The 14,408-nt window shown below is 42.8% G+C and overlaps 1 protein-coding gene and 1 long non-coding RNA gene across 2 annotated transcripts in view; one reads left to right on the top strand and one right to left on the bottom strand.

The window, feature by feature from the left end:
• The window catches only part of LOC137428599 (uncharacterized), a 230,778-nt gene that overhangs the window by 167,963 nt on the left and 48,407 nt on the right, over nt 1–14,408 (top strand). The gene's annotated exons all lie outside the window — the stretch shown is intronic.
• Nucleotides 4,748–5,761, bottom strand: LOC137427506 (uncharacterized). Its single transcript, XR_010984511.2, has 4 exons — nt 5,711–5,761; nt 5,341–5,590; nt 5,087–5,242; nt 4,748–4,959 (listed from the first exon to the last, which is right to left on the bottom strand). It is a non-coding gene; the product is annotated as an uncharacterized LOC137427506 (long non-coding RNA).

Here is a 14,408-nt window from a genome sequence, read left to right as displayed (position 1 = left end):
TCTTCCTAAACTTTCATCTTCTTCCGCTGTCATAACCTTAATAAACAATCTTAAAAGGGTTCTAAGGGGTTCACGGCACTCGGGGATTTGTGAAATGTGATTTGTGAAATGTGATTTGTGTTGGCGTGATGTATCGTATCATGCTAGATACCGTTGATAACTACCGCACTGCTGCTGCTATTCCCTGCTTCAACCCCGGACAAACCCTGCCCAAAAGCCATCGAACGGGACGCTACTTCAGGCCGTGCAAATTATTGCGGCCCAGCATGCTCGCCCTCTCGTCTCCGCGTGCCACGCTGGCTCGACAGGCCGAGGACGACTTTCGGTTTTGCCAACGAACCGCACGCGCCCGAACCAATGGATGACGTCACCGACTAATCACGCGTTTGCTCTACGGCGTCATTAACGTAATTGCGTGCTTCACGCGATCTCATCATCGGGGATTCGTTTACATTTCCATGTACCTTGTTAAACTACGTACCAAATGTCCTTTACGTAAACGACGTAAACTACGTAACGCGGCGCTACCTCAAGGTCGCGCGCCCGCGCCGTTTAGGGAGTACACGGTGACCTCGTGAAATGGTGACATTGAGCGTCGCGCCCGACTCCCTTGTCACCTGCGCAAGTAACGGGGGCACCGTACTGCCTGCTCGCCCTTGACTCTGGGCTTGTTGTTTATCGGACAGAGCTCTTGGCTCGTATCCACGCACATTTCGAGACTGCGAGACGCCTCGTCTGAAATCCATTTTCCCTCTGCCCCAGACTGCCTGTGACTCAGACTGACCCAGACTGTGAAGGTCGTCTGACTTCGGTATGCAGCGCACCGCTGCAACCTCGGTGGGGGGGGGGGGGGGGGGTGGGGATCCCAGGGGGTTGGGCAATCCATCCGCGATCCTGATGCCGCGATCCGGATGCCGTTCGGTATACCGCCTCCCACCTCGCCCTTGTGGGGACCCAGGATGGACAATCCATCCGCGATCCGGATGCCGTTCGGTATAACGACTCCCACCTCGCCCCTTGTGGGGACCCTGGATGACGTCCATGGATGTCTTTGGGTCTTTGTGTGAGTCTTTGAGTCCATCGATGATCGATCCGAGCCATTCAATGAAGGCGTTGAATGGATGGATCGGTCGGACATCCGTGGATGGACAATCCATCCGGGACATCTAGCATGGATGGATGGACAATCCATCTGCGATCTGGATGCCGTTCGGTATAACGACTCCCACCTCGCCCCTTGTGGGGACCCTGGATGACGTCCATGGATGTCTTTGGGTCTTTGTGTGAGTCTTTGAGTCCATCGATGATCGATCCGAGCCATTCAATGAAGGCGTTGAATGGATGGATCGGTCGGACATCCGTGGATGGACAATCCGTCCGGGACATCTAGCATGGATGGACAGTCCATCCAGGGCGATGGCTGTCTTTGGGTCTCTGAGTCTTTGCGTCCGTGGATGGTCGATCCATCCGCGGTCCGGCTGGATCCGTGCCATGCAATGAAGGCGTTGAATGGATGGATCAGTCGGACATCCGTGGATGGCCAATCCATCCGGGACATCTAGCATGACAATCATCTCGACATCTAGACAATCCATCCGGGACAACGCTGAGACAAACAAGGTTTGTCCAGCCGGGACTCTCTCTCGGTTTGTGAATGGGAAAATCCATCCGGGACAACGCTGGGACAAACAAGGTTTGTCCAGCCGGGACTCTCTCTCGGTTTGTGAATGGGACAATTCAATTCGCTATAGGATTGCCATATGCATCCCGGAGGTTCTGCGCGCTTCGCTGGAGAGGCGCGTTCCGGTCGTTTTGTGCGTCGTCGTAGTCAGCCATGCCGGTCGTCCAGGCAGCCCTCAGAGGCCGCTCGTGTCTCGTGCGAAGGATCGCTGCCAACGGTAGATTCGCGTGCCGGAACAAGAGTTTGTAATGCGTATGAGCTGCCGTCAGAGGACGCTCGAGTCTCGTGATTCAACAGGGCCGCTGCCGGTGTCGAGTAACTCTCGTTATGGCTCTCATCGATTCTCTCCCTCGGCAATTCCATGACATGGACCTAACATGGATCGATCATGTACCCTTGGGAGCCTAGGCAGGTACAGACTGCAATTGACTTACTGTAATGGCCTCCTGTCATGTCATCTTACTTACTGTTACAGCTTACTGTAATTCTTTACTGTACTTGCTTACTGTAATTCCATGACATGGACCTAACATGGATCGATCATGTACCCTTGGGAGCCTAGGCAGGTACAGACTGCAATGGACTCACTGTAATGGCCTCCTGTCATGTAACCTTACTTACGGTTACAGCTTACTGTAAAGAGGCTTACTGATTTACACATGTGTTGCATTGCGACGAATGGACATTCGCTCTTCGCCAAGGTACAACGTATCCTATCTAGCTACTGTGCCGACGACCCCGCTGTAAGACTAGACTATTGTGACCCACGTGACCGTCCCTCCCTTCGCCTGGTAAACCCCTGCCTGAAGCAGTGAAGGCACTGAGGTGCCCCTCCAACACCTGCCTCCAGCGGCTACTCCAAAGCAGGGGGACTCCGGGCTTGGGGATGTCGTACCCGGTAGTTTCCGACCCTGTGTTGGCAGGGTAATTTCGCCACCCTGACCGCTATGGAAGGACCGACTGACTTTATAGGGAAATATGTCTTTAACACCCCAAGAATAAAATGATGACTTCCTCAATCCATTAATGCTGACGCGCACTCACTTCCTGCCGAGCGGCAGTATAGTTCTAACGGTGGGGAGAATGTGGTGAAATTGTACCAAAGTTGAACCCAGGTTTGGTGCTGCCTTAAACCGCTGGGCGGTGTCTATAAGACCTCGGACGTCCGCGACTCGAGGCCACTCCTGCGACATCATTATACAATGCCATATAGAATTGAATGGTACATACCCGCCTATATTCTAGGTTTGCTTGCATTGACTGATATATTCAATCTTCTCATATGATGCCTAGATCCTGACATGTATGTTGCTTGATGTACTTTACAGGATGATGTACAGATCTGATTGAGATTAAACCATACATATGGAACACGTTGTGAATCTGGTTGATTTCCACAACACTATGTATGGCTTTTTCTCATAAATAAATATGAGTTATTGTCTTAAATGTAAAAAGAAAACTAAATCTAAAAGTGTATTGTATGTTAAAGCTAAAAAATAATAGAGTTTATCAAAAAGGAATATGTCAAGTGTGTGGCTCTAAAAAGTGCCAATTCATCTCACCTAAAAGAGGAGGAGACATACAAAAGTTTCTGTCAGGAAGTAAATTCACAACAACTGGAATTCCTGGGGAACTACATCTACCTGGATATTCGTTCTGTGGTCCTGGAACAAACCTAGATAAAAGATTAGATGAGGCTGACAATCCTAAACCTTGATCTAAACCTATAAATAGGGTTGATGAAGTGTGTATGAAGCATGATATTGCTTATGGGAAAACCACTACATTGGATGAAAAACATGAAGCAGACAGAGAAATGTTGTATAATTTGTCCTTGATACGAAATCCTACATTGAGAGAGAAAGTTGATAGGTTTATTGTGAAAAAAATGATAAGTGTCAAATTGAAACTTGGTCTTGGTTATTCACCCTCAAAAAACTATTCAACTCCAATGATGTCATCAAGACTGAGGAGCTTTTGGCTAATGAATTACACAAACCTATAATCACAAAGTTTAAAAGAAGGAAAGTTTATTCTAAATACACCGACCACATATGGTCCGCTGATTTAATCGAATTGAATAATGACAGGGGATACAGCTATGCTTTAACCGTTATTGATTTGAGGAGTAGATTTGCCTGGGTTGTTCCGTTGAAAAACAAAAAGGGTAATACTCTTATGTTAGCTTTCAGTGGAATATTTAGTAAAAGTAAAAGAAACCCAAAGAAGTTATGGACTGACGAGGGAACAGAGTTCTATAACAAAATATTTATGAAATTTCTGAAGGGGAAGGGTATTAAATTATACAGCACCTTTAATGAAGGAAAAGCAGTTGTTATTGAGCATTTTAATCGTACTTTAAAAGAGAAATTATATAAAAAATTCACACAACTCGGTTCTCAACAATGGGTGTATTTAATCCAGAATATTGTCGATAATTACAATAATACAGTTCATTCATCAACAAAATCAAAACCGTCAGAAACATTTACAAAATTAGAATATGAAAAGGAGATTAATTTGAGAAAACCCAAGTTCAAAGTTGGTGATATGGTAAGAATATACAAATGGAAAAGCCATTTTGGAAAAGGTTATACAAAGAGGTGGACTCATTAATTATTTAAAATTGTTGATATAATGGATACAGTCCCTTGGACTTACAAATTATATGATATGAATGGGGAAGAAATATTAGGGTCATTTTATTCACAAGAATTACAAAAAACAAAGCTAATAATTCATTAAACAACATTTCTATTCACCCCACCTAGATTAGCTAATTTAATTCGTGGTAATAAAAAACAAAACTAAATAAATAAAAATCATAAGCCACGCCCACACAGACCACGCCCACACAGACCACGCCCACACAGACCCCACCCACACAGACCCCGCCCACACAGACCACGCCCACACAGACCACGCCCATCATCCCCCACCCCCAGTGCGTCCCCCACCCTTGATCCCCCCTCATCCCACCCCCACCTTCCCCACACACACAAGGGGAGGGGAGGGGTGGGATGAGAGGGGGGGGGGGTCAAGGGAGGGGGACGCACCTTTCCCTTTTTTTCCTTTATTCTCTTTTTGTAATTAAGAATTAAATAATTGAAGACAAAACTAATATATATAAATATTGAAAACATTAAAATATTCATATTATTAAAACATTTTTCTTGAGGGATATATTTAGCTTCTTCCCAGCAGAAGCCATCAGCTTCTTCCCAGCTTAAGTCAAAAGTATTTTCATCAGATGTCTTTAGGTTTTGAATCTCTTTCTGTTAAAGACAAGGGACAAGGAGAAAAATATGTTATAGACAAGGGACAAGGAGAAAAATATGTTATATACCTCAACGATTAAAAATAATGAATATTATGAGTTATGAATCACACACCCATGCATACCTCTAAAAAATCGAGCTTGGTGTCAAGGTCATAGAGATGAAAATTTAGGGTATCACAGGTTGGTAGTAAATAACCACTCTTTGGGATCTCGAAATAATCCCAATCAGGGTTGTGATCATCGATCTCAACTATCATCTCAGCTATTGAAGTAATGTTCTGTTGGAAAACAAAGCGAGAAACTGTAAAATTTGTAGTAAGTAAAGTTGAATCTAACAGAGAAATAGAGTTTATCAAGATGGAAATTTTTAACTCACATGGGAAGGGAAAGAATTAGCACTCCTCGGAACTTCGAGGTTGTGAAATTCGTTGCCAGTCATTTGTTCTGTTGTTGAGACAGCTTTGGGAAATATTAAAGGGTGCGAGAGGCTGTCCAAACACCCAGCCATCTTATTATGCCTCCAAACTTCAGTTAATTCTGTAAGGGTTTCATTCAGATTCTCCCTTTGTTGGTGATAATTATTGGCTTCATTTTCATCATCAACCACCAACTTTGATAAAGAGAGGCTGTTAAAAAAAGAGAAAAAAAACAATAATTATTGAGAGGCTGTTAAAAAACAATAATTGTTAATCATGTTCTCTATAAAACAATGAATAATTAATCGTAAAAACAAAAAAAAAACTTACCTGTCTTGCGATAAAGCTTCAAACTCAATGCCATCTTCAACATTGGAAAACATTTTTCGAATGAAACCACCTCAAGTGCGGTTCAGTTAATATAGCTGGGATGGGGAAATTTAATGACATCATGGAGGCAATGAGTTTCTTGAAAATTCCGGGTATGTCCCTTCAAGGAAGGGAATTAACATTCTTTATGGGATTTAATGTTTAAAAATATCACTTGACTAAGACATAATATTTTTGCTTCAGGCAAGAGAAGAGTAAAACTGGTTTCTCTGGTAAAACATTCATGTTCGTTGAGTCTCTGTATATAATGAAAAAATGGTGTGTAAGAACATTGAGGGAGGTTTACCATTTTATCTTAGCTCAGTTAAAATATCTTGAAAAAGAACCAAACTCAAACCTCTTCTTAAATAATATATTAGATGGTGATGGAAGTTGGAGGAGAATTAAATTATTTCCTACGCATAAACAAATATTTGTAGGATCATTGTTTCAGTGGTCTACTAAACAACAATGATCATTGATAGTAAGAGTACCATAAGACCACGGGGGGAAGGAATAGAGGTGTTAAGGGGAAATGAAGAAAAGTGATGGTGAGAGGAAAATTTACATGTAAGTGAATGGAGATTTGGAGGTTTAATGAAGGATTGGTTCCAAGCTGTTAGTGTTCAGCCTGGTACATCAAGATGGGTTTACCATTCAGCCCTAGCTCAATTAAAATATCTTCATTATGTATTAGCCCAAGTAGATTAATTGGCTCATAAGGCCAATAAGCTCATGGTTCAAAAGGCCAAAAGGCTCAGAGTCTTTTGGATTAATAGGGGTGTTTTCCAAAAGTGGGAAAAGACAGGGGGGTAAACGACAATAGATAGGGATTTCCCATGTTAAATGGGTTTGTCCCAGAAACAACATTGATCATCTACTACGGTTTATTGTGAAAAAATTGATAAGTGCTGAATTGAAACTTGGTCTTGGTTATTCACCCTAAAAAAACTATTAGGCTCCAATGATGTGAAGACTGAGGAGCTTTTGGCTAATGAATTACATAAACCTATAATCACAAAGTTTAAAAGAAGGAAAGTTTATTCTAAATACACCGACCACCTCTGGTCCGCTGATTTAATCGAACTAAATAATGATAAGGGATACAGGTATGCTTTAACCGTTATTGATTTGAGGAGTAGATTTGCCTGGGTTGTTCCTTTAAAAAATAAAAGGGGTGATACTTTAATGTTAGCCTTTAAGCTAATATTTGATAGGGATAAAAGGAAACCAAAGAAGTTATGGACTGATGAGGGAACAGAGTTCTATAACAAAATATTTATGAAATTTCTTAAGGGGAAGGGTATTAAATTATACAGCACCTTTAATGAAGGAAAGGCAGTTGTTATTGAGGGTTTTAATCGTACTTTGAAAGAGAGACTATATAAAAAATTCACACAACTCGGTTCTCAAAAATGGGTATATTTAATTCAGGATATTGTAGATAATTACAATAATACAGTTCATTCATCAACAAAATCAAAACCATCGGAAACATTTACAAAATTAGAATATGAAAAGGAGATTAATTTGAGAAAACCCAAGTTCAAAGTTGGTGATATTGTAAGAAATATTGACTCCATATGATGAGTGGATACCGGAGATAACGTCACCGCGTGGCATGCGGTGCGTATCGCTCCCAGCAAGGTGCAGCAGCAGCTGTATGGGACACCTTGCTGGTGGTTCTCCACTGATGATATGAAGGTCGCATAGTGAGTGATATAAAAACCGAAAGGGTCACAGAGTTACAAGTGTATGGAAAGCCTCACTGCGTTGCCCTGATGAAGCCCCAACAAGGGCGAAACCAGGTCGGTAACTGTGAGTTTTGCATGCACTTGTGACAGTATCTGTATTTATAATCCGTAATGACGCACTGCTAGATGGTTCCTCTGGAACTTTGCAGGCAAGGCGGACGTGCATGGCGATGACGTCATGTTGTCCGCTCATTAGGTTGGAGAACCAGATTACAGATACCATATATATATATATATATATATATATATATATATATATATATATATATATACATATTACTTATCTAATATTGAATTAAATAACATATATAATTTAATTGATTTTTAATTAACCAAACTTACCTTAAATCAGACGTCATTAAACAAAGAACATTGTTCATTGCTTCAGAACCCAAAGAGTCTCCAAGATGGACCCCACAGGTAGAGTCTCCAAAATAAAACCAACTTTCCAAGTTCCCAAGGTATAACCACATCCCTGTTGAGCCTCCAAGATAGGTATCACATTCCGAGTCATCAAAACAAAACCCCCATTCCGAGTCTCCAAAAATATAACCATCTTTCCAAGTCTCCAAGGTAGAACCACAATTTTCAGAAATATTGGGGGTTTCCGTGATAAGTCTCACATAGTATAACTGCGGACCATCAGGGAGAACTCCCGTTTCCCAATTTTTTGGGGTTTCTGCGATGAGTCTCACACAGTATAACTGCGGACCATCAGGGAGAACTCCCGTTTCCCAATTTTTTGGGGTTTCTGTGATGAGTCTCACATAGTATAACTGCGGAACATCAGGGAGAACTCCCGTTTCCCAATTTTTAAAGGGGTTTCTGCGATGAGTCTCACACAGTATAACTGCGGACCATCAGGGAGAACTCTCCTTTCCCAATTTTTAGGCTTTCTGTGATGGGTCTCACATAGTATAACTGCGGACCATCAGGGAGAACTCTCCTTTCCCAATTTTTAGGCTTTCTGTGATGGGTCTCACATCGTATAACTGCGGACCATCAGGGAGAATTCCCATTTCCCAATTTTCATAAATTTGTGGGTCTCCAATGTATAACTTGTATTCTGGCTCATCGGGGTAGAACTTGTTCAGTGGGTTTTGTTTTGATAACTCACAATAAGTATCATCATGGTGGAACTCTTTTTCAGGATTTTGTGGATCTCCAAGGTATAACTCTTTGGCTGGGCCATCATGGGAGAACTCGTTCTGTGGGTCTTGGTTGTTCAAAATGTCTTCAAACAAAAAAATAACTTCATCCCAAGTTGTGTTAAAAGCAGTATTTTCATTTCGTATCTCAGATACAATTTCCTGTGAGAGAAAATAACAATGTATTAATTTAATACAATATTATTATTTATATAAATCAAGCTCTGTGAATATTAAAAGAAACTTTGCTAACTCTTACACGAGTCTTATCGGAAAAAAAACAAAAAAATTAAATTAAATTAATAATTAAATAAATAAATAAATAAATAAACTTACCTCCATTGATAAGAGGTTCGAGTCCAGTTCATCAATCTGAAGGTTGAGCTCCACACAGGTAGCAGGACTCCAAGGAATGGCAAAGTTATCCCATTCCATTTCAGCACAGTAGTCCATTCTCAAGTGAAGCAGAAAGCGTGTTTAAAAAAGCCTGTGTGGTCGGTGCCTTTTATAAGAAGGGCTGGGTGTGTGTCATTTCCTGTGGAAATTCCCTGGGCAAACCTGGACATGTCTTAACTGGAAATGATGTGATGGAAATTCCCTGAAAATGATGTTATGTCTCAACTGTACATTATATACACAAAGAATTAAGTTAAGCACCCCCCCCCCCCCCCCCGTTTTTTTACAACCTCGCACATTACAAGTTTGTTGTCGTCAAAACAGTGTAATATACCCATGATATTGCTATATTTTCTGGAGAAGTGATATTATGGTCACATAAAAACATAACAATCATGCCGTTTTCAATATTTTATTCTGAATAATTTAAGGTGAAATTTTTTGGGAATTTTAGGCATATTTTCACCTCAATTTAAGTATGGAGCTATAGGTCCATCACGGACAGTGTGGATGACGTTCATGTTTTCTAACGTACAGTCATTGTTCTGAGAAGACCTCTAGCGATCTTTGCGTCAATAACGTGTGTAGGACCCACGTGATCGGATCACTGACTCAACCCTACGTCTCATAGACCCTGTAAGCCGTCGTATGCGTTGCTGTGGCAGGTTGTTCCATTCCCGATGTAATGCACGTTCCAATTCATCCAGATTGGCTATTGGAGGGACCATCTTCGCAATTTGTCGTCCCAACATGTCCCAAACGTGCTCGAGGGGGTTCAGGTCAGGACTGTACGCAGGCCAGGGGATGGTTGTCACAGCACCATCAGTGATCCGATCACGTGGGTCCTACACACGTTATTGACGCAAAGATCGCTAGAGGTCTTCTCAGAACAATGACTGTACGTTAGAAAACATGAACGTCATCCACACTGTCCGTGATGGACCTATAGCTCCATACTTAAATTGAGGTGAAAATATGCCTAAAATTCCCAAAAAATTTCACCTTAAATTATCCAGAATAAAATATTGAAAACGGCATGATTGTTATGTTTTTATGTGACCATAATATCACTTCTCCAGAAAATATAGCAATATCATGGGTATATTACACTGTTTTGACGACAACAAACTTGTAATGTGCGAGGTTGTAAAAAAACGGGGGGGGTGCTTAACTTAATTCTTTGTGTATACAATGCTGGAGAGTTTATAAAGTGGGTGGGACTTAACAAAGTGGGTGGGGTTTAGCAAAAGTGGGCAGGGTTTAACAAAAGTGGATTGGGTTTAACAAAAAGTGGGCGGCGCGTAGTAAAAGTGGGCACGGTTTAACAAAAGTGGATTGGGTTTAACAAAAAGTGGGCGGGACTTAGTAAAAGTGGGCGGTGCTTACCAAAAAGTGGGCGGGGCCTAGTAAAAAGTGGGTCGGGTTTAGCAAAAAGTGGGCGGAGCTTAACAAAAAGTGGGCGCAGCTTAGCAAAAAGTGGACAGAGCCAACCAAAAAGTGTGTGGCACTGGAGGCACTCAAACAAGAACATTAAGCTAGGTTTACCATTTTATCTTAGCTCAGTTAAAATATCTTGATTAAAAAACCAAACTCAAACATATACTTTGTTAATATATTAGATGGTGATGGTAGTGGTAAGAGAATTAAATTATTGCCCACACAGAAACAAATATTTGTAGGCTTATTGTTTGAGTGGTCTACTAGGGATATTAAGAGGGTGAGAGTAGGTGCTATAGCTAGTATGTCAAAAGGCCAAAAGGTTCGTAAAGAACAGGGTGGGAGAAATAGAGGTGTTTAGGGGAAATGAGGGTGAGAGGAAAATTAACATGTAAGTGAATGGAGATTTGTGGTTGTCCCAAGAACAACATTAATCATCTACTGATGGCAATGTACAAAAGAGCGAGCACAGCTGTAAGGACGAAGGATGGGACCAATGGTGAGTTTGAGGTGAAGGTGGGAGTGCATCAGGGGTCGGTACTAAGTCCACTACTATTTGTAGCTGTGGTGGAGGTGCTGGCTCAGAACGTAAAGGAGGGTTTACCATGGGAGTTGTTGTATGCAGATGATCTGGTGTTGATTGCGGAAAGTATGGATGGACTGAAGGAAAAGATGAACAAGTGGAAGGAATGTATGGAGTCAAAAGGTCTGAAGGTGAATATCGGAAAGACGAAGGTGATGGCAAGTGGTAAAGCATGTGGTGAGGTGGAAAGAACTGGGAAGTGGCCATGTGCTGTGTGCAGGAAGGGTATCGTAGTGAACTCCATTCAATGTACAATGTGCGCTGAGTGGGTTCATCAAAAATGCAGTGGTCTGAGAGGGTCATTAACCAGTGTGGCAGCTACATTCAAATGTAAGGTGTGCACAGAGGGAGCTGCAGATGGAGGAAATGTTGAGTTGGATCTTGGAGATGGCGTGAAGCTGGAAGGTGTGAAAACATTTTGTTACCTCGGGGACATGCTGAATGGATAAGGTGGATCAGACTTGGCAACGCTTGCTCGAGTGAGATGTGCATGGAAGAAGTTTCGGGAACTGAGTGGCGTGCTGATGAGGAGGGGAGTGTCGTTGAAGCTGAAGGGAAAGGTGTCTGTTGCATGTGTGAGAAGTGTTATGATTTATGGCAGCGAGACATGGGTAATGAACGAAGAGCAGCAACGAAGGCTGGAAAGGGTGGAAATGCGAATGGTTCGGTGGATGTGCGGGGTATCGTTGAGAGAGAGGAAGACAAATGATGAATTGCGAAAGATGATGGGAATAGAGCCTGTGATTGATGCTGTGACGAGGAACAGGTTTAGATGGTTTGGTCATTTGTTGAGGAAGGATGAAAGTGACTGGTTGAGAAGAGTGATGGAAATTAATGTAGAAGGAAGTAGAGGACGGGGAAGACCGCGAAAGACTTGGCTAAAGATGGTGGAAGAAGAAATGCGGGCAAGGGGGTTAACAAGGGGCGATGCAGAAAATATGGCAAAATGGAGAAGATTGTCATGGGGACCGCAAGGCTAACCCCCGCTCAAGCAGGGAAAATGGCCTAAAAATGCATGTTGTTGTGTGTGTACGAGGATGGGAATGTAATGGGGTTCAGGCCTGTTTGAAGGTCAGATTCATCGATGCTCGTCAGAGCGGGGCTTGGTGGGAACAATTTGAATGGACCAGTCATCACGCTCTGCGATTCCTTTCTCCTTTGAGCCTTTTCCTTTCTCCAACCTCCTTCATGCAACACATCAAATCCCTCAGCTCAGGAAGTTCATCGAGTTCGACTCCCTCGTAAAGCACACGTCGAGCCCGTTCACAGCATGAGGCACCGATTGTCACCGCAGCGACCCAAAGAAGCGCCTTTTTCCACGGAATACCCCTTTTCCTTTTTGTCCACCTGCTTCTTGCACACTGAATCCTTCAGAACGTTCGTAGAGATCCAGTCCCTCACACCAACATGCTCAAGCCGTTCACGCCACGAGCAAGGATTCTCTTTTTAACGTGCCGCCAAGAGTCGCTCTTCTTCTTCTTCTTCTTCCTAATGCCGCCCGCACGTTCTTGCTTCAAAGAAAAAGAGTTGAATCCTTTCCAAAGCTGTTTTTGTGTTCCACCACCAACAGTCAAAATTACGTGGTGTAAAGGGAGTGGATATGGGGTAAATTTTTAGAAAAAGTAAAAATAAATACGAAAAGGTCCTATTTGGGATCCACAGTTGACCTGGCATTTTTTGCACAATCCACCCAAAACAACATGAATCGTCGTCTATGCTTGCTTTGTAAACGATTGACAGTCCCACAAACGTAACAATATTACTCATAAAACGACGTCACCCTGACAAGATGTTTTCATTTCTCAATACAGGACAAGGGTTGTTGTGACCATAAACCAAACCACACATCCTTCCACAAATGTTTGACGCGGGAGAGCCGGCTGGCTTCCCCCCACCTCCCCATCATGGCATGGCTGTTCTCAACACTGCACTGAACCGTTCAATTAATTTTAACACAGTGTAGTTTCTACCACATTATAACTTTCACCATGTGATTGACGACTTAAATCGTATTTATTTTGCAACATCCTCGCATCCAGTCATGTGTATCTTCTTTTTGTTATAAAAGAGCAAATGTATATGGTTATGTCGCTTTGTATGTATGTTTATCGGCGAAGAAAACGTCTTCTTCTTCTTCAAATAAAATTACCACCCTCTTGATTAACCCTTTAATTGCGTTAAGACTGCTGAGACCCCTCAGACCTTTGATGACCTTTTAATTCCCCCAAGACCCTTCAGACCACCAAGACCCCTGAAGACCCAAAATAACCTTCAAGGCCCTGAGGCTCAAAAATACCCTGAATACCCAAAGACCCTGAATACCCAAAGACCCTGAATACCCAGAAGACCCAAAACACCCCAAAGACCCAAAACACCCCGAAGACCCAAAACACCCCGAAGACCCAAAACACCCTGAAGACCCAAAACACCCCGAAGACCCAAAACACCCCGAAGACCCAAAACACCCCGAATTCCCAAAAGACCCCGAACACCCAAAAGACCCCGAACATCCAAAACACCCAAAACACCCCGAACACCCAAAACACCCCGAAGACCCAAAACACCCCGAAGACCGAAAACACCCCTGAAGACCCAAAACACCCCTGAAGACCCAAAACACCCCAAAGACCAAAAAGACCCCGAAGACCCAAAATACCCCAAAGACCAAAAAGACACCAAAGACCCTTAAGACCCTGAAGACACCAAATACCCTGAAGACCCAAAATACCCTTGAAGGCCCAGAGGATCCAAAAGACCCCGAAGACCCAAAACAGCATGAAACCCAAAAGACACCGAAATGGTCAAAGATGCTGACCCCTCTGAAACGACGTGTGGTGAGGCGCGCAGAGCGTGCCGGGTCATGCTTGTATGTATAATCACGCAAGCATAATATATAAAACAAAGTGTGTGTATGTGTTGGTGCGTGTCCAAATGTAAGTGTTAAATTTAACTTCCACGCCCCGCACGACACTCCGACAAGCTAAGATGACTAATAAACAAGGGATCACGGAAAGTCAGACCTGACGGGATACAAGATACCGGCACAGACAGAGCAGCGCCGACTCGGACGTGCGTTCTCGAGCTTGCCCCGCAAGAGACCTCCCCTTCCCGCGATGCTGAAATAATCAGAATCACTACAATTTAACACAGGTGGAGGCTTATGAACTTGGTGTGTGATTTTGAAGGTGCTTGGTTACACCTGAGCTAATTTATAATTGCTATTATATGGGGGGTGGACACGTATCCAACGAAGATATTTTAGTTTTGTATTTTTTTTATTAATTTTCTGAAATTTGCATAATTTGTTTTTCACTTGGAAGTTGTGGGTTGCGATATGTAAA

The sequence above is a fragment of the Myxine glutinosa genome, chromosome 5 (assembly GCF_964187855.1).
Source record: "Myxine glutinosa chromosome 5, kmMyxGlut1.1, whole genome shotgun sequence".
Classification (NCBI taxonomy): Eukaryota; Metazoa; Chordata; class Myxini; order Myxiniformes; family Myxinidae; genus Myxine; species Myxine glutinosa.
The sequence above is the reverse complement of the archived record's forward strand: the minus strand, read 5'-3'. Positions and strand labels throughout refer to the sequence as shown.